The sequence below is a fragment of the Cetorhinus maximus genome, chromosome 19, assembly GCF_964194155.1.
Source record: "Cetorhinus maximus chromosome 19, sCetMax3.hap1.1, whole genome shotgun sequence".
Taxonomy (NCBI): Eukaryota; Metazoa; Chordata; class Chondrichthyes; order Lamniformes; family Cetorhinidae; genus Cetorhinus; species Cetorhinus maximus.
Window position 1 is genome coordinate 45,352,808 of NC_135897.1, and position 25,872 is coordinate 45,378,679.

At 42.3% G+C, this 25,872-nt stretch overlaps 1 long non-coding RNA gene across 1 annotated transcript; it reads left to right on the forward strand.

Annotated features, from left to right (window-relative positions):
* The first annotated feature begins 5,954 nt into the window (after window positions 1-5,954).
* LOC144694183 (uncharacterized) lies at window positions 5,955-24,827 on the forward strand. Its single transcript, XR_013579671.1, has 3 exons — window positions 5,955-6,063; window positions 14,460-14,596; window positions 24,717-24,827. It is a non-coding gene; the product is annotated as an uncharacterized LOC144694183 (long non-coding RNA).
* The last annotated feature ends 1,045 nt before the right edge of the window (window positions 24,828-25,872 follow it).

Here is a 25,872-nt window from a genome sequence, read left to right on the forward strand (position 1 = left end):
CCCAAAAAAATCAGGAGACGGTAAGTGGGTTATTTTGTCTGATCAGGGTCAGAAACAGGGGTTTCCCGTTTCCTGATCGGAACATTTGGGCCAATAATTATCTTAGTTCATCATTTCTCCCTCTCTCCAGAGCAGGACAGCTTTAAGACGAGTATCAACCATTTAAGCACTGCCATGTCTGATTACATATCACCTGATCATGTTGCCCTCCCAGTGCTCTGTGGTGGGACATTGTGTTATTACTTTAATTAACTCATCTTGTTTTATGATGCAACATCAATCGAATGCACTGCAGGCAAATGCAGCAAGCTGTGATCCTAGTGTCAGTGCCCAGATTGCATCATCACCCCCTATGTACAATAGCAAAGGCCTCATCTACGTTGCAGCAGTAATTATCCTGCAAGGTTACTCATTGTCTATGATGTATTTTGCAACTTTTCCGAGAATTACTGGAGAACCAGATCAATGCAAGCTCTTGCTTTAACCTATTCTCCCTAGAGCTTAAACTTCTGTAATCTGTCCTCATTTCCCATCTGTTCTATACTGGAAATCAGCTTTTAATAATGCAGAAAGAGCACTTGAAATTGAATGGTTTCACTGAATGTGAATGGTCCTGAGATTCTGTGGAGGGTCTACTGGTCTTCCCCCACACTTCTGGAAAGGGGCTTATCGCCATTATGCCACTTGCCTGGGGTCTCGCAGTTTCCTGCCGGAGATAGAATGGGAGATCAGTAGAACCCCATGGAATTTCATGTTTATTTTAAAGACCTATACAAAAATGCCCGAATGTGCATTGTTGAAATTAAAGCTTAGTACACTGGGGCGATGTCAAACTGGAATTTATTTTGATCAATTGCTCAAGTGGCAAATCTAGATTTAGTGACACTCCATTCTTATGATGTCTAGAGACTAACTATACTCTTCATTTTGATAAATAGAGACAGCCAATTGTGCTTTAAGAGAAAACTGAATGATTCATTTCACATTTTGACTTGATGCACTCTCTGGAATTCTGTTGGGTCTAACAGCGCAATGAATAGAAAAGTACAAGAGACATTTTATGGAATCAAACCTTGAAGTTGGTAAGCTAATATGGTGACGATTACTCAATTTATATCACATCAGTAGAATACAATTGTATATTTTTTGTTAAATAGGCCTAGTCAACAGTGCATTGGAAAATCTTTGAATAATTATTTAGAAAAAATCCCATTGTATTGTTTAAAATCAGTGTTTTAAAAATGTAGCTACAATTTAACTCGGTGTGAATCGGGTGGGCTAGGGTGGGGTAAGTGGGAAGCTCCCATAACTTCACCAATGTAGGTCTGGGCCTCACTTCAATGTGATTGCCAAGTTTCACATTTGATCAAGTCAGAAAATAAGAGGCCCTTCCACTTTCTACATGCAATTTCTGGTGGTCCTGCCAACCCTATTTAAAAAAGGATTTCACCTTTTAACGCAAGCTTGTATTCTGCAACCTTAGGTTTTGTTCCAACACTGGGCACTGCTTTCAGGTTTTCTGATGCCTCCCTGGAGGTCCTGGTAAAGGAAGCCAGAGCAAGGAGGGCAGTACTGTTCCCAGCACCCACAGCAGCATCCTCAAACCCATGTACCAGCAGGTCTGCATAGAGGTGTCTCACAGGATCAGTTCTAGTGCCATTGCTCTCAGGATATCACTTTAGCATAGGAAGAGGTTCAATGACCTCACAAGAGCAGCAAAGGTGAACACAGATCTTCATTCCTCCATCTCTCTCGACAACACCTGTCTCCACCATCCTCAACAATTCCCTTTTCTCCAACACAACCTGCAGGGTACAATCTCAACACCTCTCTTTCTCATTCAAACCACACTCACCTCCTCATTAGCTGTCATCAAGTTACACATTAACAGCACCCTCTTCTCACATCTTAGCACAACCATCAACTCTTTCCTCACTTGACACACTTCCATACACTTGGCTTTACATTCACCACCTCCCCATCTTCATTCCATTGTGTTTCTTCTCCACTTTCCAGCACACGCCATATATGCACAAGCCTGACACAACTTCACTCACTTTTCAACAGCCACTAACTCTCACCCTGTCTTACTGCCAGACAAGACAGCATATAATGTGAGGGAGAGGAACAAGAAGTGAAAATGATGTTAAAGGTAACACAAATGAGGCAGTGCATAAGACAAAAGATTGAGCCACAGATGTTCACTTTCCAGCCAGTGGGAAAAAATAAACTTCACCACATTGTGCTTGAAATTGTTGGTGAAATGTTACTCCTGGGTATCAAATGAAAAACATCAAAAAGTTTTCATAAATAAAATAAATAAATCTTAGGCACTTATAACTAGAGGCAGAATAATAAATAGGATCATAACCCGCTCCCTGTGTAAAATTAACCTTAAATGATAAAAATATAATTTCAAAAGAATGCTTTCTCTTTGTGAAGGGTAACAGTCTAATTTTAATGATGGGTTAGTAAAATCCATTAACTGTTGCTAAACTTTATCTCTTGACTCCCTCCTCTCCTGGATTCAGTTTCCTGGAAAGATTAAGAAACAAAATAGCCAGATATTGCTTCTAAAACAATAATGTTTGTTTGGCTGTCTTAGTGTGCGTCTCAAGTCTCTAGTTCATTCAACAGAAGCTATTAAAAACAGGAGTTGATTTTTGACTCTGTTGGGTGGGGCATTTACTGCAATGACACCTGCGGACCATTTTCACGGTCAAGCAATGTTGGCAAGCTGCCAGCTATAAGTACAGGTAGACAGCTTCCTGATCAGGCTGAGGGCCGGGGGAGAGGTTGGGGGAATGGGAGAATCGAGTGACTCCTCTGCAGAGCTGAGCGTAAGTGCGAAAGAAAGATTTGAATTTATGTAGCACCTTTCAGAACCTCAGGACGTTCCAAAGCACTTTACAGTCAATATAGTATTTTTTTTTAAAGTGTAGTTGCTGTTATAATGTCAGAAATGCAGGAACCAATTTGCATGCAGCAAGGCCCCACAAATAGCAATGTGATAATGAGCAAATAATTTGCTTCAGTTTTACTTGGTGGATGATAAATATTGGCCAGGATACCAGGAAGAACTCTCCTGCTCTTCTTCAAAATAGTGCCATGGAATCGACTATGTTCCCCAGAGAGGGCAGGAAGGTGTTAAAGTGTGCACTTAAAGAGCGAGTGCTCAATTCCTGGGAAAAGCATTGAAAGATTGGTTACAGACCAAAAGATTTTTGTGTAACCTGGAGGAGCATTCCAGCTCTACACAAATCATTTTTAAAAACTTACACATGCTGTTTCCGGTGTGGCCTCCAGGTGTTCCTTTAAATACATCTGATTAGGTTGCTCTGTGTCCAGTAACAATGTCAATGATCTTTCAAAAATTGTGGCAGGTGAACCTTGGACGCCCAATGGGCAGGAGATTTTTTTGATACCATTTTTGTCCACCTATTTCCCCATATTGCAACATGGATGGAGTGGGAGGTAGACAGAGATCGCCACCAAAATCTTTTATGAATACATATACCTTTCAGAAATCCAAAGACAACATCTGTCTGAAGTTAGCCTATTATTAGTATGCTTCAGTTGCTGTTCAATTTCTGTTCATGGCCATTTCCTTCCATGTACTTTCCTTCAATGGGAAGGTGGAGTGATCCAGACCATTGATTTTCTACAATTACTGCCGATGTCATTCTATTATCAGGAGACAAGACACACTGAAAATAACATGAGGCAGGAAATATCCATTCTGCCCTTCCCAGCTGCCTAGTAGACCTTTCGAAAACTGACAAAATAAGACACATTACAATTAAGGCTGCTACAATAACGTGTCAGGCAGCAAGATCCTATATCTTCTGCAATGTGAATTGAACCATTTTCTGGCCAAGTGTTGCACTGTCTGTGTGATTTAGCTGAATTCATTTGATTTAAATTGAAAGGAAAACTGGGCAGTATCTATAATGGATGGTTAATTTGTAATGTCAGGCTTACACCCAGGCAGACAGTTGAAAATCTACCCAAACACCTCTGCAATTATCCATTCTGCTCCAAGAAGGGCCAACTGGAAGTGCACCAGCAGCTGGATGAGTTAACAGCAGCAATTTCTTTCTCCCATTGAGAAAGAGGAGTCTTACTACTGCATAATATTCCATCATACAAGATACTGGCTTACTGTGTTCCATTCGTTTCTGAAAAAGCAGCATCCTTGTGATCTGAACATCCTTCAGCATGCCCATAATTAGAATAATAGTTATCTAAAATATGGATTTCATGCAGCCTCAATATGAAAAATGAAAAGAATACAAAAAATGAAAAGAAACGACATATAACCTTGTTCATATCTTTGATGCAGGCCAGAAAAATTGAATTAAGTATTTGAGGCGGATTAGGAAACAAGCAGCCCTGTGATTTTAACCAGCATTGTTTCGTATAGGTAAAAGCAAAATACTGTGGATGCTGGAAATCTGAAACAAAAACAGAAAATGCTGGAAAAGCTCAGCAGGTCTAACAGCATCCGTGGAGAGAGAAACAGAGTTAACGCTACAATACCGTATGACTCTTCTTCAGAGCTCTGAAGAAGTCACATGGACTCGAAACATTAACTCTGTCTTTCTCTTCACAGATGCTGTTAGATCGGCTGAGTTTTTCCAGCATTTTCTATTTTTGTTTGAACTGTATAGGAGCTGCTTAACAGTCAGCGATAGCAGTTCATCTATGCTTCTATCTGTTTTTCTCTAAATACCATGTAGCTTCCTAAAATCAGTTTATATTTGCACGAAGAAATGGTTAATCTCACACAGAATTTTATGAGAAACTGCAATCTCCCTTTCTTTTGTTGTAATGATGGAAGTATTTATGTGAACAGAGTGGAGTTGGACACCTATAAGTAAATGTTATGAATTAACATTCCCAGGGATGGCCTTTATTTTTCTCAGATTTCTGAGCCAGGACTACTAATTTGTAAAATCTGCCCAATACAATCTTTAACTATTTCATCACAAATTTTAGTGATCAGACAATTATGTTGTTTTATCAATGTTAACCAATTAGACTTTAAGCTTTGCTTTCACAGTTTTTTTTTCATAACTATCTTGCAATGTGACAAATGGCAACTTTGATGCTTCCAAGAAGCTACAATAAAATTCTACAATTAACATTGGTGTAGTTAGTGAGTTAGAACAGTCATAAAAATGGACAGAAATATGTCCAATCCTCAATTTTGGTATGTATCTTGGCTGATTTTGAAGAAAGCTCAAAAGGAAATGTCGGGAGTATGTTCCTGCAGTAGCGCTAGACCGGATTATCAGGCACAGATAATTGATATTTTGGTGAGGATGATTCTCAAATATAGTAAAGTGAGGAACAAGAAATCTCAATTTGGTCTACTAAACCTGTGAAAGGAATGCCCCTAGCAGTGAAATAGCTAATTGCCACTGACTGTTGAGGGTCACAGATGAGAAAATGCTGATTGGACCGTAAGTATCAGTTAGCATCATCATGTGTAGTAGTGAAGTAAGAAGTGCAAAAATGGCAGCAGTTCGAAAAAAATATATACTTCTGACTTCTCAGGAGCTTTTGCTTTTACAAGACACCAAACAATATCTATAGAGTTGAGATTTAAAGCTTTTGTGAATGTCTTTATAATGTAGAAAAGTCAGGGGACAGTTAACACTAAGGTTGCATGACAATGTATTAGATTTAATCTATAAAATGAAAGAGAAATAGCTAATTAGTGGCAATATGGAAGCGATTTCCTTTCCAAAAAAAATTCAAATCAGAGAAAGAGTACCATAGTGCCATTCTTTTGATATAATATTTATTGCTTTTGCTAATCTTTCTGGATTTCCATAGTGGGATTGTTAGTTTACAGCATTTGGCAGGCTTGCCACCTTGGTGTTTACCATTGCTTCTAATGAACTGTTAGCAATGCAACAAAAGAAATTTTATGCCACATCTGATTGCACGTGAACAGTAGGTTAGATCCGGTGATACATCAGAATCTGAATCCTATAATGGACCTTCTGTGACTGCTATTTCTATCATCCTACAAGAAGGGAAAGAAGGATAAATCAGGTAACTATAGATTAATTATGGCTAAACTCAGAATTCATAATTCAAGATAAAATTAGCGAAATGCATGGGTTGGTAAAGGATAGGTTAGTCATGAATATGTTAAAGGCATGTCACATTTGATAAATTTAACACTATTTTTGACAAAGTAGGTTGGATAGATCATGGAAATGTGGTATATGTAGTGAATGTGGATTTTAGAAGGAGTTTAAAAAGATTTCTCATAAGCGACTTGTTAGAAAAACTCATCTAGCATAGTAGTAAATGTAGCACAATGGACAGAAAGTTGGTTGTTGGACAGGAGACAAAGGGCTAGGGTAAATGGGTATTACTCAAGTTGGTGAAAGGTTTGAAATGATTTGGCTCCGGGTTAGTGCTCAGTTTACTGTTGTTCTTGAAATATTTAAATCATTTGAATTTGAAAGAAGTGAACACATCTCAGGATATGCTAATAACATGAAAATAGAGTGTTTGGCAACAATGAGAAGGGCCGAGAAAGATGTCAGGAAGACTTAGACAGGTTGACAGAACGACAGATAGAATTTAACGTGGATAAGTATGAGGTAATACATTTTTGAGGAAAAATATAGAATGGGAATTTACATTCAATGGAAAGAAGCTAAAGTGTGTGGATTAACTGAGACCTAGAGGTTCAATTATATAATTCCCTGAAAGCATGAGTGTAGGTAGATAAACCATCAATGGAATTTGGAGTTTTTTAAACAGCACCATAGAGTAAAGTAGTAAAACAGATAACAATAAATTTGTTGAAAATATTGGTTAGAGTACTGTGTGAAGTTTGGGTGCCCCATTATTGCCATAGTGAAGGAATCATATACTTTGACAAGGGTAATGGCAAGGGTGGGAAACAATAGTTATGAGTGCAGATTACAGAACGTGGATTCTTTCCACTGGAATGGAGAAAACTAAAAGGAGATTTGATAAAAGTTTTATAATAGTGGTGGCTTTGATATAGTCAGTAGGGGAAGATTATTTTTCCTCTGGTTAGAGAGTCAAAGACAAGGGGCCACCAACTAAAACTGTCACCGAGAGAGAAGTTAGGAGAATGCAGAGAGCTGCTGGGGTATGAAATACTTTGTCATTGGGAATAGTTGAGGCATGAACCATTTTAAGGGAAAACTGGATAAATATTGGAAGCAGAGGAAAATACAAGTCTATGGAGAGAAGGAGAGATGGGCAGTGACATTAATTTTGGATTTGTTCTAATCTCACTCTGGAAACTTGGGCACATAATCTAGGCTGACACTCCCTCAGTGCAGAACTGAGGGAGTGCTATACTGTTGGAGATGCCGTATTTCAGATGGGATGTTAAACTGTGGTCTTGTCTGCCCTTAACTGAATGTAAGAGATCCCTTGACACTTTTTGAAGAAGAGCAGAGAAGTTCCCCCAAAGCCCAGACAATGTTTACACTTCAACCAATGGCATCTGTTACAGACAGGAGGGGGATTAATCTAAACAACACCAATTTCTCCTCTCACCACGTGTCCATAAACAGAAAGGCATTTTGACTTGTTCCCCTCTTTATAAATGGCGGCGTATTCCCCAACCACTCAGTTTTGGTGAAATCCAATTTTCTCTTACTAACCCCACAGCAAACTTGAGATAGGATGAACTCAAAAGGGTTAGTTTATTTGCACACACTCAAACCATGGGGGGAAGGTATGCAATGTTGCCCCCTTTGTATTCATACAGTAAAAGAGGGATAGAGAAAAGAAAGATTTATAATGCAGAGACCACAAATAAAATAAATATTGCTTCACGTGGGTTCCAGAATCCAGAGTCAAAGTCCAATGAGATATTCCTTCAGGGAGCTCAGTGGGTTGAAAACCGATGCTATATAATTCACTTTTCTGGTGGTGTTGACTTCACACAATGATGTAGACAAGCAGAGATGAATTAGCCTTGTAGGCGATGGTACAGAATTTCCAGAAGAAGCAGTGTGCATGGGGCCAGGTATCCAACCTGAGCCAGAGCCCCTTGTCTGTGATGCTGCTAGTCAGATGGTAAAAAAAGCAGATTGAGACGTTGCAGTTCAGAAAGGCAATACTACTGGTTCCACAAGCCAGAGGCCCATGTCACATGACCTCCAACTTTCCACACTGTCATTGATAAGGGATGTGTATCCCTCTGGGTTATCCACAGTGGAATGCTGGGCACCTCATTCTGTGAGTGCCAGGTCCCTTGATCATAGGGCTGAGTGGCTCTTGTCCAGTTTAGCTCCTCCCTGTCCATCTTGGTAACCTATGGGTTCAACTGTTCAAACCCAGGGGTGGTGATTAGGTGGAATTGTCAGGAGGTTGGGGTGTTCTAAAGGGATTTTGGCCTGTTTAGGGGAATCCGGTTCAGTGTCCAGCTCAAGCGATCTGTAATGTTCCAGTTCCTGTTACTTGATACTTTAGGTTGACATAACAACAGGCGGGCATTCTGCTCCTGAACTTGGACCACCCATTCTGGGGCTGGATGATATCAAGACTGCCTCCTGGAAGGGGCCTAGTCCACATCCATACCAGGTAGGGCTACAGTACTGTATCCTGGGGAGTTGATATGGATCATTTAAATGCAGTAGGCAACCCTGTCAGGTTGCCTCGTGATTCTGCATTAAAGTGGGTGGGTATGAGATCCAATCTGGTTGGGATCCCTCTGCTGGTCATTTGGGTAGTGGGCACCATGTCTTTTGGAACGTTACTGCCCTCTGGTGGATGGCTCTCGCTGTACCTCTTGGTGGCTTTTCAACTAAGTGAGGCATCACCCTCACTGTTTCTGGGCCAATTTGGGAACTTTTCTGGCCCCCATTTAAATTCGCCATAAAGCAGTCGGCAGACCAATCAATGGCTTTTTAGCTGGTGCCCTTGGATTTGGAGGGAGCGTTCTCCTAACGTCCCATGACCCCTGGAAAATCACTGCCCTCAAGTGGAGGTGCAGCTCCAGCTACATTAGTGGCTTTTCGACTGGGGGAGGCATCTCACTCCCTATTTGCTCATCAGTTTGGGAACTCCCTTTGTTCCCATTTAATATTGGAAAGAAGGCTTCTGTGAGCCTTACCCTTGACAATCCCTTAAGCTTTGTCTTTCCTGCTTTAATAGCTTGTCTTCCTTCAGGCTGTTCGACTATATGAGGCATCTCCCTCACTAGCTCTTTCCTTGCTCTAGGACTTCTCTGGTCCCTGTTTAATTCGGGACTATTCTCTGAGGCTGTTTCCTCTTTTAACTTAACTGGCCTGGCTTTGGCCTGGCTACAGTCCAGCAGCCCTCGCTCAATTTTTATGGGTGCTATTTCACACTTTTGAGCCTCTGGAACTTCCCCAGCTTTCTGCTCTCCTGCAGATTTCTGCTGGCTGATGTGGGCCTCTTTTCTTTCACAGGTAAAATGAAAACACTTGAGATTGGGGGCAATATGCTGGCATGGATTCAGAATTGGTTAGTGGACAGGAAACAGGGTAGGAATAGTGGCTCTTTTTCGGAGTGGCAGGCAGTGACTAGTGGGGTACCGCAGGGATCAGTGCTTGGGCCCCAGCTATTCACAATATATATCAATGATTTGGATGAGGGAACCAAATGTAATATTTCTAGTTTGCCGACGACATGAAACTTGGTGGGAATGTGAGTGGTGAGGAGGATGCTAAGAAGCTTCAAGGCGATTTAGACAGGTTGAGTGAGTGGGAAAGTACATGGCAGATTCAGTATAATGTGGGTACATGTGAAGTTATCCACTTCGATAGGAAAAACAGAATGGCAGAGTATTATTTAAATGGTGATAGATTGGGAAATGTTGATGTACAAAGGGACCTGGGTATCCTTGTACACCAATCACTGAAAGCAAGCATGCAGATGCAGCAAGCAGTTAAGAAGGCAAATGGTATATTGGACTTCATTGCAAGAGGACTTGAGTACAGGAGCAAGGGTGTCTAACTGCAGCTGTGTGAGCTTTGGTGAGACCACACCTGGAGTATTGTGTGCAGTTTTGGTCTCCTTACCTAAGAAAGGATATACAATGCAGTGAAGGTTCACCAGACTGATTCCTGGGATGGCAGGATTGTCACATGAGGAGACATTGGGCCAACTATGCCTGTATTCACTGGAGTTTAAAAGAATGAGATTGGATCTCATTGAAACGTATAAAATTTTGACAGGGATGGATGCAGGGGTGATGTTTCCTCTGGCTGGGGTGTCTAGAACATGGGATCACAGCCTCACCATCCAGGGTAGGCCATTTAGGACTTAGATGAGGAGAAACGTCTTCACACAGAGGGTGGTGAATCTATGGAATTCCCTACAGAAGGCTGTGGAGGTCAAGTCACTGAATATATTTAAGTAGGAAATAGATAGATTTCTGGACTTTAAAGGCGTCAAGGGGTATGGGGAGAGAGCAGGAGTATGGTGTTGATGCAGAGGATCAGACATGATCATATTGAATGGCGGAGCAGGCTCGAAGGGCTGAATGACCTACTCCTTCTGTTTCTCAGCTAACTCCTGGCTGCCAGCCAAATTGTTTCCAAGGAGAAAATCAATTCTTGCTGCTGGTAGTTCAGGGACAATTCCTACCGTGACAGTGCCTATCACTCCCTAGGTAGACCCTATGGAGGGGTGCATACACAGATCCTCCTTCTACACCACTGATCAGGGTTTTGGCCTTTGGGGAGGACTCAGGGAGTAGGTTTAAGTTTCCCTCCAACATCAAGGACTGAGTGGCCCCTGTGTCCTGGAGCAGTACAATGGACTTGCTCACAGTATGGGTCGAGAATGGAGACACTGTTCCTGAAAGGACAAAACTCTGGAAGCTCTCTGGCCGTTTGTCCAGCTCGGTCACACTTTGTGCCGTGTCCTCCGAAGCATAAGTTTCTGTAGCAAGAGTCTCTGCCTGCTCTGCTGCACTACATGTTGGGGCATTCTTCAGGGACTACTCATATGGAGCCTTATTAGACCTACAGGCTTCCCTCACAATCTCCAGCACTCGGGCCTCGAATGGCCTTTTTAATGCAATGGGAACACGCCGGCCTTCGGGGGTTCGCCTTGCAGGCTGCAGGGGGTCTCCTCAACTAGGCCTGCACGTGTTCACCTTGCACTCTCCTTTGTGTTTTCTTTTCTGGGCAGGGGACCTTTCCTACCTAGGTTGCCCTGCTTATCTTTTTAATGTTCATGGGAATGATTTGGAAAGGGTTTGCCTGAATTTCCAGGCCTATGGGTGAGATTGTAGCTGCCTGCTGTGACTGTTGCATCCCTGGCTGTGAGGATTTACTGCTCCTCTAAGTGCACCCGCAGTTTGGAGGGTAAGCAATTTTTGAATTCCTCCAACAATATCAACTTATGCAACCCCTCATAGGTGCTTGGGATTCTTAGGGAATCTTTTGACCCATCATTTGAACGTGATTTGCTTCAGCCGTTCAAACTCGATCTAGTCTTACGAGCGCTCTGGAATTGCTGGCGATTTGCCTCCAGGACTAACTTGCAGGCATTAAGGATGCCTTGGTTTGCTCATAATTCATGTACACATCAGGAGTTGGCTTGGACTAGACCTCTTGGACTCTCACTGACAGCTGTCGTTAAATGTAATATGTCCAGGTATCCGGTGGCCATTTTGGCTCTCCTGCTATTTTCTCAAAAGTGGCAAAAATCGACTCCACGTCATTCTCTTCGAATTTGGGAATGAATCTAGCATACTTGAAGGCTTCTGAGAGTGGTTCTGTGTTAGGAAGGTAGGGGGTGCTATCGGGTAGAGAAAGATTTTCCCTTGCAGCTTCCAGCTCTCTGGCTTCTCTCTCCCTTTGAACTGTTAGCTCCATTTCCAACTTTCAGAGCTGGAATTCTCTTTCCTTTTCCTGTTCCTTTGCTCTCTCGCTCTCTCTCTCTTTCCCTTTTTCTCTCTCCTGAACTTTTTTTTCTCTCTCTCCTTCCATCTCCTTAAATTCTAGCTGTATCCTGAGCTTTTTCAGTTCAAATTTGGCGAGGGGAGGGGACTCGGAGTCATGGTTGAGCTCTACACCTAAGTGCTCTATCAGTAACATGAGATCCAAATGTTCTACCAACAACTGGATCAGTTCACTTCTCTTCACATTACGGGGCAATTTTAACTGTACCTCCTTAGCTGCAGCTTCAGTTGCTCTGTGTTAAAGGAAGCAAATGTGTCACTATACACATTCCCTTGCTTGACCCGTATCTGGGCATCAAAAGTTGCCGTTTTCATAATGTTAGGGGAAAGGAACTTGCTGTGGTAAGTTACTTGTGTTTTAAAATTCATTCCAGCCACCGAGTTTTTCCCTTTTGGTTTTCAGTTGGCTCTTTCACATCAGATTTGGCTCATATCTTACTTGGATTCTGGTCAAATTCAAATGGGTGATCCTGGATTTGAGCCCCCATTTCTATTACGGACTGGAGGGGGGGGTGGGGGGGGGTTAATTTAAACAGCACTAATTTCTCCACTCATCACCCGCCCATAAACAGAAAGGTGTTTTGACTTCTTTCCCTCTTTATAAGCAGTGGTGTATTCCCCAACCATTCAATTTTGGTGCAATCCAACTTTCTATCAATAATCCCACAGCAAACTTGAGATAGGATGAACTCAAACGGTTAGTTTATTGCACACACTCAAAACGTGGGAGGAGGGTCGCAACAGTGCCTCCTTTATATTCACACAGTAAAAGGATAGAGAAGAGAAAGATTTACAGTGCAGAGATCACAGAGAAAATAAATATTGTTTCATGTGGGGTCCAGAGTCCAGAATCAAAATCTGATGAGATATTCATTCACAGAGGTCAGTTGGTTGAAAACCGATACTGTATAATTCACTTTTCCAGTGGTACAGAATTTCCAGCAGAAGCAGTGTACATGGGGCCAGGTGGCCAACCTAGGCTAGAGCTCCTTGTCTGTGAGGCTGCTAGTCAGATGGTTAAAAGGCAGACTGAGACTTTGCAGTTCAGCAAGGCAATATTACTGGTTCCACAAGCCAGAGACCCATGTCACTTGATCACAACTTTCCACGCTGTGTTTGACAAGGGATGTGTATCCCTTGTCTGCATCCTTGAGATTGTTGAATGTCTCAACCATTAAGAATTGAAAGAAAAATTGCGGGGCCTTTTGTCTTAGCAGACAAGCAGACTCCTGTTGGCCAGCCTGGGTTATGAAATGCAGATGGTCTTTGTATAGCTCTCTTTGAGTTTGGTCTGTGCAGCTCACAGGGGAGTTCTTAGTGCCCCTTCAGGGATAACGGGGTGTGTGTTTCTCTGATACTGCCAGGTATCTTCTTTGTCCGGGGTCACAGACAGACATAGATTCAGCCATTTAAGGTCTTTGTCTAGTTTGAAATTTTTAGAGATAGCAATGAGACTATCCCTATATATTTTATGAAAAAATTTTACAGGTTGATGTCTTAGTCGCTCACACATTAAAACAAATTATCTGGTCATTAATCTCACTGATGTTTTTGGGCCTTGCTGCATGCAAAATGATTGCTGTATTTCCTTGCACATCAGTCATTATGCTTCAAAATTCATTAAGCATGAAGTACTCGGATGTCCTGAGGTCATGAAAAAAATTAATTTTTATTTGTTCATGTGATGTGGATGTTGCTGGAAAGGGCAACATTTATTGGGTATCCATAATTTCCCCTGAAAAGATAATAGTCAGTTGCCTTCTTGAGCCACTGCAGTCCACCTGGTGAAGTTACTGTCACAGTTCTGTTGGAAAGGATGTTCCAGAATGCTGACCCAGCAACAATGAAGGAACAGCAATATATTTCCAAGCTAGAACAGTGTAAGCCTGGGAGGGGAATTTGCATGTGGTAGTCTTCCCATGCGCCTCCTCCTCCTGTCCTTCTAAGTGGTTAAGGTTGTGGGTTTGGGAGATGCTGTTGAAGATGCTTTGGCAAGTTGCTGCAGCGCAGCTTGCACACAATGATACACACTACTGCCACAGTATGTGGTGGTGGAGGGAATTAACTTTTAAGACGGTGGATGGGGTGCCGACTAAGCAGGCTGCTTTATCTTGGATGGTGTTGAGCTTCTTAAGCATTGTTAGAGCTGTATTTGAATAGTTACACCAGAAGTCACATGCTGTAGAATTCCTAGCCTCTGACCAACTCTTGAAGCCATAGCATTCATATGGCTGGTCCAGTTGTGTTTCTGGTCAATGGTGGCCCCCAGGTTGTTGATGATGTGCAATTTGATAATGGTAATGCTGTTCAATGTCAAGAGGAAGCGGTTAGATTCTCTTTTTTTAGAGGTAATCATTGCCTGCCACTTTGTGGCTTGACTGTTGCTTGCCACTTATCAGCTCAAGCCAGAATGTTGTCCACTTCTTGCTGCTTCAATTTCTGTCGAGTTGCAAATGAAACTAAACACAGTTCAATCATCAGCAAACATTTCACTCCTGAACTTATGATGCAGAAAGAAAAGAAATGGTCATTGATGAAGCAACTGAAGATGGCTGGGCCTAGGACACTACCCTGAGGAATTCCTGCAGCGAAGTCCCGGGGCTGATATGATTGGGCTCCATCAACCACAACCACCTTCCTTTGTGCTAGGTATGACTCTAAATAGTGAAAAGCTTTCTCTGTGATTCCCAGACAAATCCAAATTATTTTACTATTTAAGTTTCAGCTGCATTATCACAGCTTAAGTGACAATCATGTAGAGTTATTGGTAATTCAATAACACTTAAGGAGTAAAGTTTTCATATTTTGGAACTGTTTGTTCAGTAGATGTAATTTTTCTGTAAATATATAAATAAATCAGAACAAAATCCTATTGCAATCTGGCAGAGTTGCTTAAATGGCATGTAGCTGATATGAAGTGAAAATATTCCTAAATATTCCAAAGTTCCACCCTTGAACTATTGCATATAATAGTATGCAGAATATCCAGGAAAATATATGCGTATTTGAAATGAATAATCTAAAAACAAGATAAGCTTCCAACAGATGTCAATACAGAATGATTTTTCTGCTATCTGATCGAGCTGAAAGTTATGCACAATAAATAATGCATTTTTGCCTCTAACCATGGCAATCTCCAAGGACTGACTGTAAAAAGCAACAGACATTATTGAAAACATTGAATAGCATTGACAAATAGACTTCCAGTTCTGTCATTCCTGATTAATGAAAATATTCCAGCCTCCATCTGGCCTGGCATACCTCTGTAGTTTTCCAAAATTCTTGAATGGCAGCAACTATGTTCTCACAGTGATAAACTTGCAGGAGGGCTTGCACTATTGTGAAGGAACACTTGGGTCCTGATATTCTCCGGGGTAAGGAATTACGGCTGAACGCTGTTGAGTTTTAACCCCATTGCTTGTTTATTTTTTTAAAATACAGCTTCCCCACCCAGGGACCAACTTGATGACAAGCTTGGCTGCCAGTCATGCAGGGAAACCTGTGGTACAAGGCCACAGGTGGTGAGCGAATGTCCACACTTTGATTTTTTTTTGGACGAGATCCAATTTTCCTCACATTCCCAACCCCTCGCCATTTCCCCCTGGCTTTTTTGTGGGTCAGGAATACCTAGGCCTGAACTTCCACAACAGCTTTGCGAAAATGACAGACACGCCTGGAAATCAGAAGTCCCCATCCGAACATGGCACCTACCATTTTTGGGGGGCAGGAATGGGGATGGGCCGTGTTTCGCACATGCATGTTTCAGGGCGGCAGCTGCCTCTCACAGGTGTCTGAAACACAATATGCACAGAGCAGACCGAGTAGGAGCAGGTCTGAACTTTGTGCATTTACTTGGGTAGCCAGGGTATTCCTTTGGAGAGGTGCAGGTATCCCTGTGGAATTTAAACTTGCCTTAACTGTCCCAGAATTTGCAAAAAATCAATTCAAGGGTGTAGAGAGTGGATCTGTTGGATGCGCAGGGCAGTTTTTTTTGTCTCTACTGACTCGTGCCCCCATGTGCCAGGAAGAATTTGTGTTTGAGAGGGATGCATTGTACTTCGAGTGAAGGAAGATACAAGATGGGCATAGCACCCTTACACGTAGATGCCATAGAAGCCAGTCAACGTGAGCAGCTGGAAGGCAGAGGGAGGGCAGAGGTCAGGAGGAAGAGGCAGCGCCACATGTATCAAGAAGGAGGAGGAAGATGAGGAGAGGCAGGACAACTAGGTACTACCCTGTATGAAAGGTATACAGACCAAGGACATCCTGCCTCAACATGACGAAGAACCAGTGCCAAAGGTGACTGAGGTTAAGCCATGAGGTGGTGACAGACTTATGTCACATGCTCCAGCAATAACTCGAGCCACAACCCATCAACCCCCCATGTCCTGCCAGTAGCTATGGAAGTAACCATTGCTCTCAAGTTTTATGCCTCAGGCTCTTCCCAGGGCTCAGCAGGAGACCTGTTTGGTATTTCCCAGTCAGCAGCACATAGCTGCATTAAGGCAGTAATTAATGCTGTCTGCTCATGTGGGTGTCACATTAATTTCCCCATTGATTTGATGTCCCAGACAGAGATCCGCGGCCTTTGCCCTGCAGGCTTTCCTCAGGTGCAGGGCGTTATCAATTGCATCCATTTTGCCATAAAGGCTTCAACTCATAATTCAGACATCTTTGTAAACCACAAGTCCTTCCACTCAATCAATGTACAGGTGGTTTGTAACCACAACAAGGTTTTCCTTCAAACGTGTGCAAGGTTCCCTGGCAGCTACCAAGGCTCCTTCATACTAAAGAGTTCCCAACTCCCTCAGCTATTTCAGCCTACCCTTGCAGATGTGTGGTTGGCTTCTAGGGCACAAGGGCTCTCCACTTCTGGACTTCTTCCACCAAAACTTGAAGATCCTGGTCAGAAAAGCATGGGGCAACTGGACCCACCCCTTCCCCCTTGTCTCCTCTGTGCAACATTCCATCAGTAAAATTGTAAGGTGAAAAGGGTTGTGAGCCATTCATACTTACATGAATTAACAATTTTCACCATATCACCAATGAATTCTGCTAGTGGAGAAAATGGCTCTGCACAAATGCTTGGTGCCATGTCACTTCAAGGTAGCATGTCATGCTCTGCGACCAGACATCTTTACTGGTTTATTCCCTTTTAGTCACACTATTATGCCATGACAGTGTGCAGATGTGAGGGACCTGGTCAAATGAGTGGGCACTCCTGATAGATGGGTGGCAATAGGATAATGAGCATGACATTGTTTATCATACATCCTTTGAATCTGAATCACTGTGAACAGACAGCAACAATGACAATTTGTTTCATAGGGAAAGCCCATGATAGGCCATCTGTTCCAGGGTCAGCTAACAGTTGGACAACATTTGCAGAGTTCCCAATCACGAGTCAATGATGTCTCCTCCAAGGCACAAATACTTCACCATAGATGACCTACTTCTCAAATGGACCTCCCTGAAGGCCCACTTTTCTGCACCCAAGTTGCCCAACCTGAGCCAGGCCCGCCTCTGACCACCCACCTCCGGGGCCACCTGCCCTGATTCCTAATATAGTCCACCTCCCGGACAGAAAATCTGATGTTCGGGCAGACATTTATCGAATTCAGGTTAAAGCAGTGGGGACAGAATTTATATGGACGGAATTAGCAATCTTTACTTCAAGCATAAGCGCTGAGTATCTGCAGCTCTTCAAATAATATCCCTTCAGCCCTAATATATTGTATTTATTTTTCTGCTTCTTCTATTGGGAGCTTCCTGCAGCTGATTTGTGCCAAGTCCCAATGTACACCTTGCACATTATGGCTGGAGATCCAACATAAACTGATCTCTGCACATTTTTACCCTCCAGTGCCCATCAATTCAATGTATGTAACCAGAAATCATCCAAAATGGCTCCTATGAAATTAAAATTGAGTAATTATTCAAGAGGTTGTCAAGTGGTACCATCAAGTATGATCAAGCTTAGAACTGAAAGATTATTTTATAATTGTATTCATTCTGCTGTTGAATCACGGAAATCTCAATACCTCTGCCACATTAACATTGTGCAAGTCCAGCATTCTAACATTAATAATATAAGCATTAAGAGCTTCTTTTTGAGTGGGAGGGATAAGATGATTATTTGCAAAAAAGTGTCAAGACAGAATTGATTGCAATCACAATCCATTCCATTTGAATTGGCAGTTCTTATATTTTTTTAGTCAGAAATGACATTGCCATTTAACAGACATAATTCAAGGAGAGTTAATTGTGTACTAATGGAGGCACTTTCTCCTTGTCAATGTGCTGGGAGCCAGCGAATTGGTATTGGGGGGAACCCAGAAGTTTAGGTTTTCCCACTAGCTGAGGAGTTTATGTAACTTTGGCCAGGACAGATTCCCTTCTGAAAGTGATCGACAGACTTGTCCCCCAGGAGACTACAGAAACAGGTGGGTCAAATCTCTAACATCAGTGGGTCATTTTGATCCTTGGGTGAGGGATTGTACACGGGGCAGTCTGATGATGGTGGAGCTAGGGGTGTGCTGGAGGGAAGCCCTGCTTCTCCTTCCAACCTATAAGCAATGTCCTCCTTCTCCCCAAGGCTGTCCTTGTCTTTCTGCAGCTTTCTGGTTTCCTAGAGGAAGGGGATAAATGGGCAAAACAAATCTGAACGAGTCAGGAAGCCTAGGATTGAAATTCCCCCCTCCCCTCCCCTGCATGGGGATTGAACCATCCCCCAGATCCGGCCCACTAGGGTCAGGATTCGGACCTACCTGGTCCTACAGCTTCCTCCGGAATGCTCACCCCTTCCCCACCTGGAAGCCAAGTTGGTTAGTTAGGTTCCCACCTGAATGTCAACCCATCAGGGCCAAAAGTGGCACATTGCAAGCAGGGGAGTTCAGACCGCTGGATCAGCCTATCTGGTGTGCTCCCCACATGTTAGTAAATAAAAGTTATGCCCTATCAGGCTGATTTTAATTTGAAGTAGGAGAGCTGAATCTCATATCCTATCCTTTTGCCTGATGACATTACAATGGCAGTCCCAGCACCTTCCTGAATCAGGTGACAGGCTTTTCAAATGATGAGACCCCAATTGAAATTGCGAGGTACAAATGATGGACCTTGTGCCCCAGACACTCCAACCATTTATTCTGGGCAGTGAGCAGCCAGGATCCTTAACGGGATTGCTGGATATCTGCAAACAAAACCTGGAAATACTGATTCATTCTGGCAGGACCAGGAGGAGCCGACAGCTCTTCTGAGACCACTGATGGGACACAGTCTCCCACCTCAGGCTCTACTTGGTAGACAGCTGATATTTTCACCCTCCCAGGATTAGCTAGCTACAACAGGGCACCCATTTGGAGCCTGAAATTCTCCAGCAGACTGGAAATGCTTGGGTTGTCCATCTATTCACTGCTGGTACTTAAATTCAGCCCCAATGTGTTGGTCAAAATTTATTTTGTTCATTCGCCAGGTATGGGCACCACTGGCATTAATTTCCCCTCAATAAATGCCCTTGAGAAAGTAGTCATGAGCTGCCTCCTTGAATCACTGCAAGCTTAGCAATTTGGTACAAGGGCTGTTATGAGTCCACAACATTGCTGTGAACCTGGAGTCATCATTTAGGTCAGAATGGGTCAGGATGGCAAATTTCCTTTCATAAAGGACATGAGTGAACCAGATGGATTTTGTATGACAATCCGGTGGTTTCATTGTCACTCTTACTGATACTTATAATTCTAGATGTATTTAATTTAACTGATTCAAATTCTCCAGTTGCCATAGTAAGATTTGAACCCATCTCCAAATCATTAGGCCAGGCATCTGGATAAAACTATTGCCATATGTTTAACCATCACTGAGATTTAAGTGGATCCATAAAAAACTTAATCAACAATGATGCATAATTCTTTTTAATCCCTGCATTCAGATTTCAAAGTAATTATTCATTTCCTGACTTTATGGCCCTAATGTCAAAATATACAATCCTCTCTCATTTTTAAAGATCAAATGTTGTACTTTTCCATTCCACGCAATTTCCTGAATTTTGCAAGGATTCTAATCAGTTGGATTTTTACACCAGGAAATTGAGTACATACACTGCAAAAGAAGCATGAGAAATAAAAAAAAAGATGAACAGTCTTCAGAAAGTTTATGCAGCAATTGAAAATGTTCCTTTATTCAATCTTGCTAAATACTCTTTGATGAATTTAGTTTTGTAAACAAGAAGTTCTTTGGCCAAAATTAGATTTATTTTAATATAAAAGCAAAATTCTGTGGATGCTGGAAATCTGAAACAAAGACAGAAAATGCTTGAAAAACTCAGCAGGTCTGACAGTGTCGGTGGGGAGAAATGACCTTGGGTCATACAGACTCAAAACGTTAACTCTGTTTCTCTCTCCACCGATGCTGTCAGACCTGCTGAGTTTTTCCAGCTTTTTCTGTTTAGGTTTATTTTACTCTGCTTTAGTGGATTTGGCACCATTTCTGTTTGCTATTGACTATCACTAAATGATTGGATTATACGGTGCGTAGAATTTAAAATCAGTCAACTGTATCCCAGGTTTTGATAGCCTCTTGTAGTTCAGAAAAGAGCAATGAATCCAGAATCAAGTAAGATAGAAATAAGCTGCATTTGAAAACAATGGGGATCATTTTAACCAATACCAGTTACTTTTTAGGAAGTTTTAAGCCATTTGTTTTTGGTCCCTGCTACAAATTCCATTCCCCAGCTACCGACTCCATCCCTCTCCATGGGAACTGTGTGAGATTAATCCAGACTTTTCACAACCTTGGTGTCTCATTTGACACAGAGACCTTCGATCTCATATTTGTGCCATCTCAAGACCACGTATTTCCACCTCCTTTATATCACCCAACTTATCCCCGTCTCAGCTTATCTGCAGCTGAAACCCTCAGTCATGCCTTCATTATCTCTAGACTTGACAATTCCGATGTAGTAATATCTGTCCCCCAAATTCTACCCTCTGTAAACTTGAGGTCATCCAAAATCCTGCCAGTGTCTTAACTCACAGCAAATCTCATTCACATATCACCCCTATGTTCTCTGACCTACATTGGCTCCCAGTCAAGCAAAATCTTGATTTTACAATTTTCATCCTTTTCAAAATCCTCCATAGCCTCATCCCTCCCTATCTCTGTAATTTCCTCCAGCATCACAACCCTCCATGATATCTGCACTTCTCTAATTCTGGCATGTTGAGCACCCCGATTTTAATCGCTTCACCATTGGTGACTATGCCTTCAGTTGCCGAGGCCCTAAGCTCTGGAATACCCTCCCTACATCTCACCACCTCCCTACTTCATTCTCCTGCTTTAAGATAATCCTTAAAATCTACCTTTTTGATCAACCTTTTGGTTATCTGACCTAATATCTCATTCAGAAGCTTGATGTAATATTTTCCAATTTAATTTCTTCAGTCCCCCATCAATCAGCTAAAGTAAAAGTTTCCCCAATGCCTCAAAAACAATATAATCATCAATAAATTTGCTGCATAATCATTAATCAATGTATAATATCAATTAATGTATAATAACCAATAATCAAATAATCAATGGATAATATAACATGTACTGTATAGGAGGAGATGGTGGTATGGTGGTATTGTCACTGGACTAGTAATCCTGAGGCCCTGGCTAATGCTCTGGGGACATGGGTTCAAATCCCACCATGGCAGCTGGTGGGATTTAAATTCAATTAATAAATCTGGAATTTGGAACTAGTCTCAGTGACCCATATGGTTCACCAATGTCCTTTAGAGAAGTAAGTCTGCCATCCTTATTGGCCTACATATGACTCCAGACCCACAACAATGTGGTTGTCTCTTAATTGCCCTCTGTAATGTCAGGCTGGGGGTTTGTGCATGCATGGTTTATGGATCCCCTGGCCATTTAAATCACCAGCTGCCTCCACTGAAGTGGGATTTTGCTAGGCCAGGAGTGTGAAACCTGAAGTGTGCAGATTAGAACAGATAAGAGGAGGTCTGAACTTTATGGATTCATCTGGATACCCCTTTGGAGAGGTAAGGTATTCCTTTGGGATTATTAAAAGTGAACATGATTATGCACTTTTTACACACAAACTCATTTGAACTGTCAAGCTGTCAAGGAAATGTCAAAGCACAGTCCAGCTGTCAAAGAACTGTCAAAGGATACTAGGTGAGCTGACATGGAGGATTAAGGGCAAACGGCAGTGGGTAAGGGTCATGGGTTGGCATGAGTTGGCACTAAATTGGCATAGGGGCTATAAAGGACATGGGGATGTGGGGGGAATAGAGAGCATGGGGGACCATGGGAGTGGGTGAGGGGCATGAGCTGGCATGGGTTGTCATGGATGGGGCATAGGGAGTGTTTTGGGGGATGAGGGCTGGAGGAATTTTTTCTTGTTTCATTCTTTTTTAAAATTTATTTCAGCACAGTGCCAGAGCACAGCGACAGGCAGACCTTCTGCCCAGCCAGCTTCTGCACCCGGCAGCCTCTGCGCTCATTCCGGGGGAGGTGGGCCCTACTTCCAATCTTGCCTGCTCAACCGGAATGAAAATCCGACCTGCAGGCAGCCATTTTTAAAGGCTGAGTTCACAGAACCTGGAATTCTCCCTTCTCTGGGCACCCGACTCGGGAGTGAAAATCTGGGCTTCAGAGTAAGGGGTAGGTCATTTAGGACTGAGAGGAGGAGGAATTTCTTCACTAGGAGGGTGGTGAACTTTTGGAATCCTTTACCTCAAACAGCTGTGGAGACTCAGTGATTGAATATATTCAAGGCAGAAATCAATAGATTTCTAGATATCAAATATATCAAGGGATACTGGGGAAGTTTTGGAAAATGGGGTTGAGGTAGAAGATCAGCCCTGGCCTAGTTGAATGGTGGAGCAGACTTGAGGACTCGAATGGCCTACTCCTGCTCAGATTTCCTTCGTTTCAATATTGAAAGCAAATCCAAGAGTTAGCAATAACCTACATAAAGTAGGGTAAACATTCTCACAGGGATAAAGAAATGAGGGATGCAATGCAAGGCCAATGGTAATTAAGTTTCTGACGTAAATCTATGCCATGCATTACAAAAATGCAGTTTTGATGAACTTAATGATGTTTTGATGCATGACTACAGTACACTCTGAATACAAAAAGTAGGGCAATGTGTTTAGTTCAAATATCTAATTTTTATTTCAGGTTAAATATGCAGTACTTTTCTTAAATCACCTTATTATGCTGCCAATATACTATAACATGTTATCAAGTTGACAGGAGTAATAGTTTAGCACAACTGCCACCGTATGAACATAAGGATCTAGGAATAGGAACATGTAATTTCCAAAATCCATGCATTTGCACTTTTATATATCATGGGGTTGAATATCCATGGCCCTTCTGGCACATTTTCACTTTGACTCTAGTGAAACTTGTCACGATGATGTGACTTGTGCATGAGTGATATCGATCTGTAATTTCACCTTGCTGATCAAACGTATATTGAACTGTTTAAAAAGACTTCTTTAAAAAAAGAAGATAGACTGGCTTAAAATAGCCGCCACAATCCACCTGGGGCAGGATTTTGGGTCATCAGGCAGGCGCAGTGGGAGGGCCCAGGAGTGGCCGGGAAATAGGCCGCCACCCACAATTTGCCCCTGACCACGATTTCATGCTGGCTGCCCAATTAACGGCCAGCCAATGTGAAACGCGCACTGAAAGGCCCAGCGCTGCTGGGGTGGGGGCGGGAGGAGGGTGAGTGCTGAAGTGAGCGCAGGTGAGGGGAGCACACAATGAAAGCTCCCTGAAGGCATAGTGCTGCCTCAGGGAGCTAAAGAATTTTAAAGCCAAAAAAAGTTATGAAATTCCAAAAAAAAAGTTCCACCCATAAGAATCACTCACCTAAACATATCGATGATAAAAATTCTGCCCAAACTTTTTTTATATTTTTAAATTAATGTCGGAAACCTCATCCCGCCCTTGGACGAGGTTTCCTCAAAAATCCAAAGGCCGCCTGGCTGATTTGCCCACCCGCCAGCTGCAATATTGGATGGGCAGCGAAAAATCCAGGTCAATTACTACATTAATGGCATTAATAGGCCTAGTAATTATTGGCGGGCACGCTGCCGAATCTTGCGCATGCCTGCCGACCAAAATATCGTGGGAGTGCGCGATGATGTTGGGGTGCTTGCCCGACATCATCACGTGCTATTTTATGCCCAATTGGGTTGGGCACCCGCCCGCCCATGGGACATAAAATTCTGCCCCTGGTGTCTGGTATTATAAACTGACCAGTTTTCTGGAAAGTTCTTATGTGAATTACAATTCAGACATGCCATGACTTCCTTCTCTGGAATTTTACACCTGAAGATGTCAAGAACTATTTCAAAATGATTTACTGAAAAAACTGCATGGTTTTCACATTTGCATTTCTAAAAGCAAGGCAGAATGTCTACTTGGACACTGATTATATGGAAAGAGTTTTCCTGTCTCATCAAGATAGATAATGATTCATTCAGGGGTTAATAGCTGGGACATTACAGAATCTGATCATCCCCAGCCATTAAATAAAAGCCACCTTCAGTTCAGATATCAGCTAAACAAACACCTTTTGAAATCATTATGGGAGAGGTCATGTGACTGATGTAACCATTTTTGTAGTATTTTAATTTTTGAAGTAGCTTAGCAAGCTGCTAAGAAGTAGCCCATAGTCTGAAAAAGCAGCAAATGAATCAGCAAAGAGCTATCTTCTCTCCTCTCCGAAGCTAAGACTCTCTCTTTACAGTTACAAAATGCAGCACAGAGATCGTGAATTTCCATCCGAAGTATCTTCAGGTGCAAAAATCACCAACTCTGGAACAGACGGATTATGTTTTTAAAAATAAATTGTCTCCAGCAATTTCAATTTTACGTGGGCTTCAATTCAACTCCTGGAATCTAAATACAAACCTGGAAAAATTCCTGCCACAGCCAACGATACCTGTAAAGGACTCATAAACAGCGAACTCTCAATTTTTTCATCTTTTAGCATTGAACTTTAATTTGGCTAAGAAAGTAACTAACTAGAATGGAACTTGTAAATGCTGCCTGCTTGTGTGTGTCTGAATGTGGGTTGAGAAGGTCAATGCACGGGTTTGCTTTTTAAAATTTAAAAAATATATTGTGGGTTATTTTTAAGTCAATAAAAATTAATCTCCTTTTGCTTGAAACTCGAGAAAGCCTGCCAGACTCATTTTATTTTGCAATCAACACATAAAGGATTAAGCACAGACAGTGAGATTCTAAATTCACAAAAATACCCTGTTAGAGTCAGATTTGAAGTGGTATGTCAGGGGAGTCATTTCTACCCCTTCTCTTGTGGCTGTAACAGACTACACACAAATGCCCACAGCTAAGCTGGGCCTCAGTATTACATGAGGGGTTCTGCAGTTCCTTGTAAGGGGCAGAGTCTTTCCTAATCCCAAATATTTATGTCACACTTTTCATAACTACCAGATGTCGCAAAGGGCTTTATACCCAATGCAGTGCTTTTTGAAGTTTACTCACTGTTGTAATGCAGGAAATACAGCAGTTAATTTGCACACAGAAAACCATCGCAACCATCAATGTGACAATGCCCAGATAATCAGTTTTTTTGTAATGTTGGTTGAGGGATAAATCATGACCAGGATACTGGGGACAACTACTCTGCTCTTCTTCGAAATAGTGCCACAAGATCTTTTACATCCAGCCAAGCAAGCAGATGGGACCTTGCCTGAACATCTCATTTGAAAGATGCAACTTCCAGCAGTGCAGCACTCCTTCAGTACTCCACTGAACTGTCTTGATTTTTGTGCTCAACCCTGGAGTGGGACTTGAACCCAGAAACTGTGACTCAGAAGCAAGAGTGCAGCCAACTGAGCCTTGGCTAACAGACCACTGCCATAGAAGTGGGTGAAGCC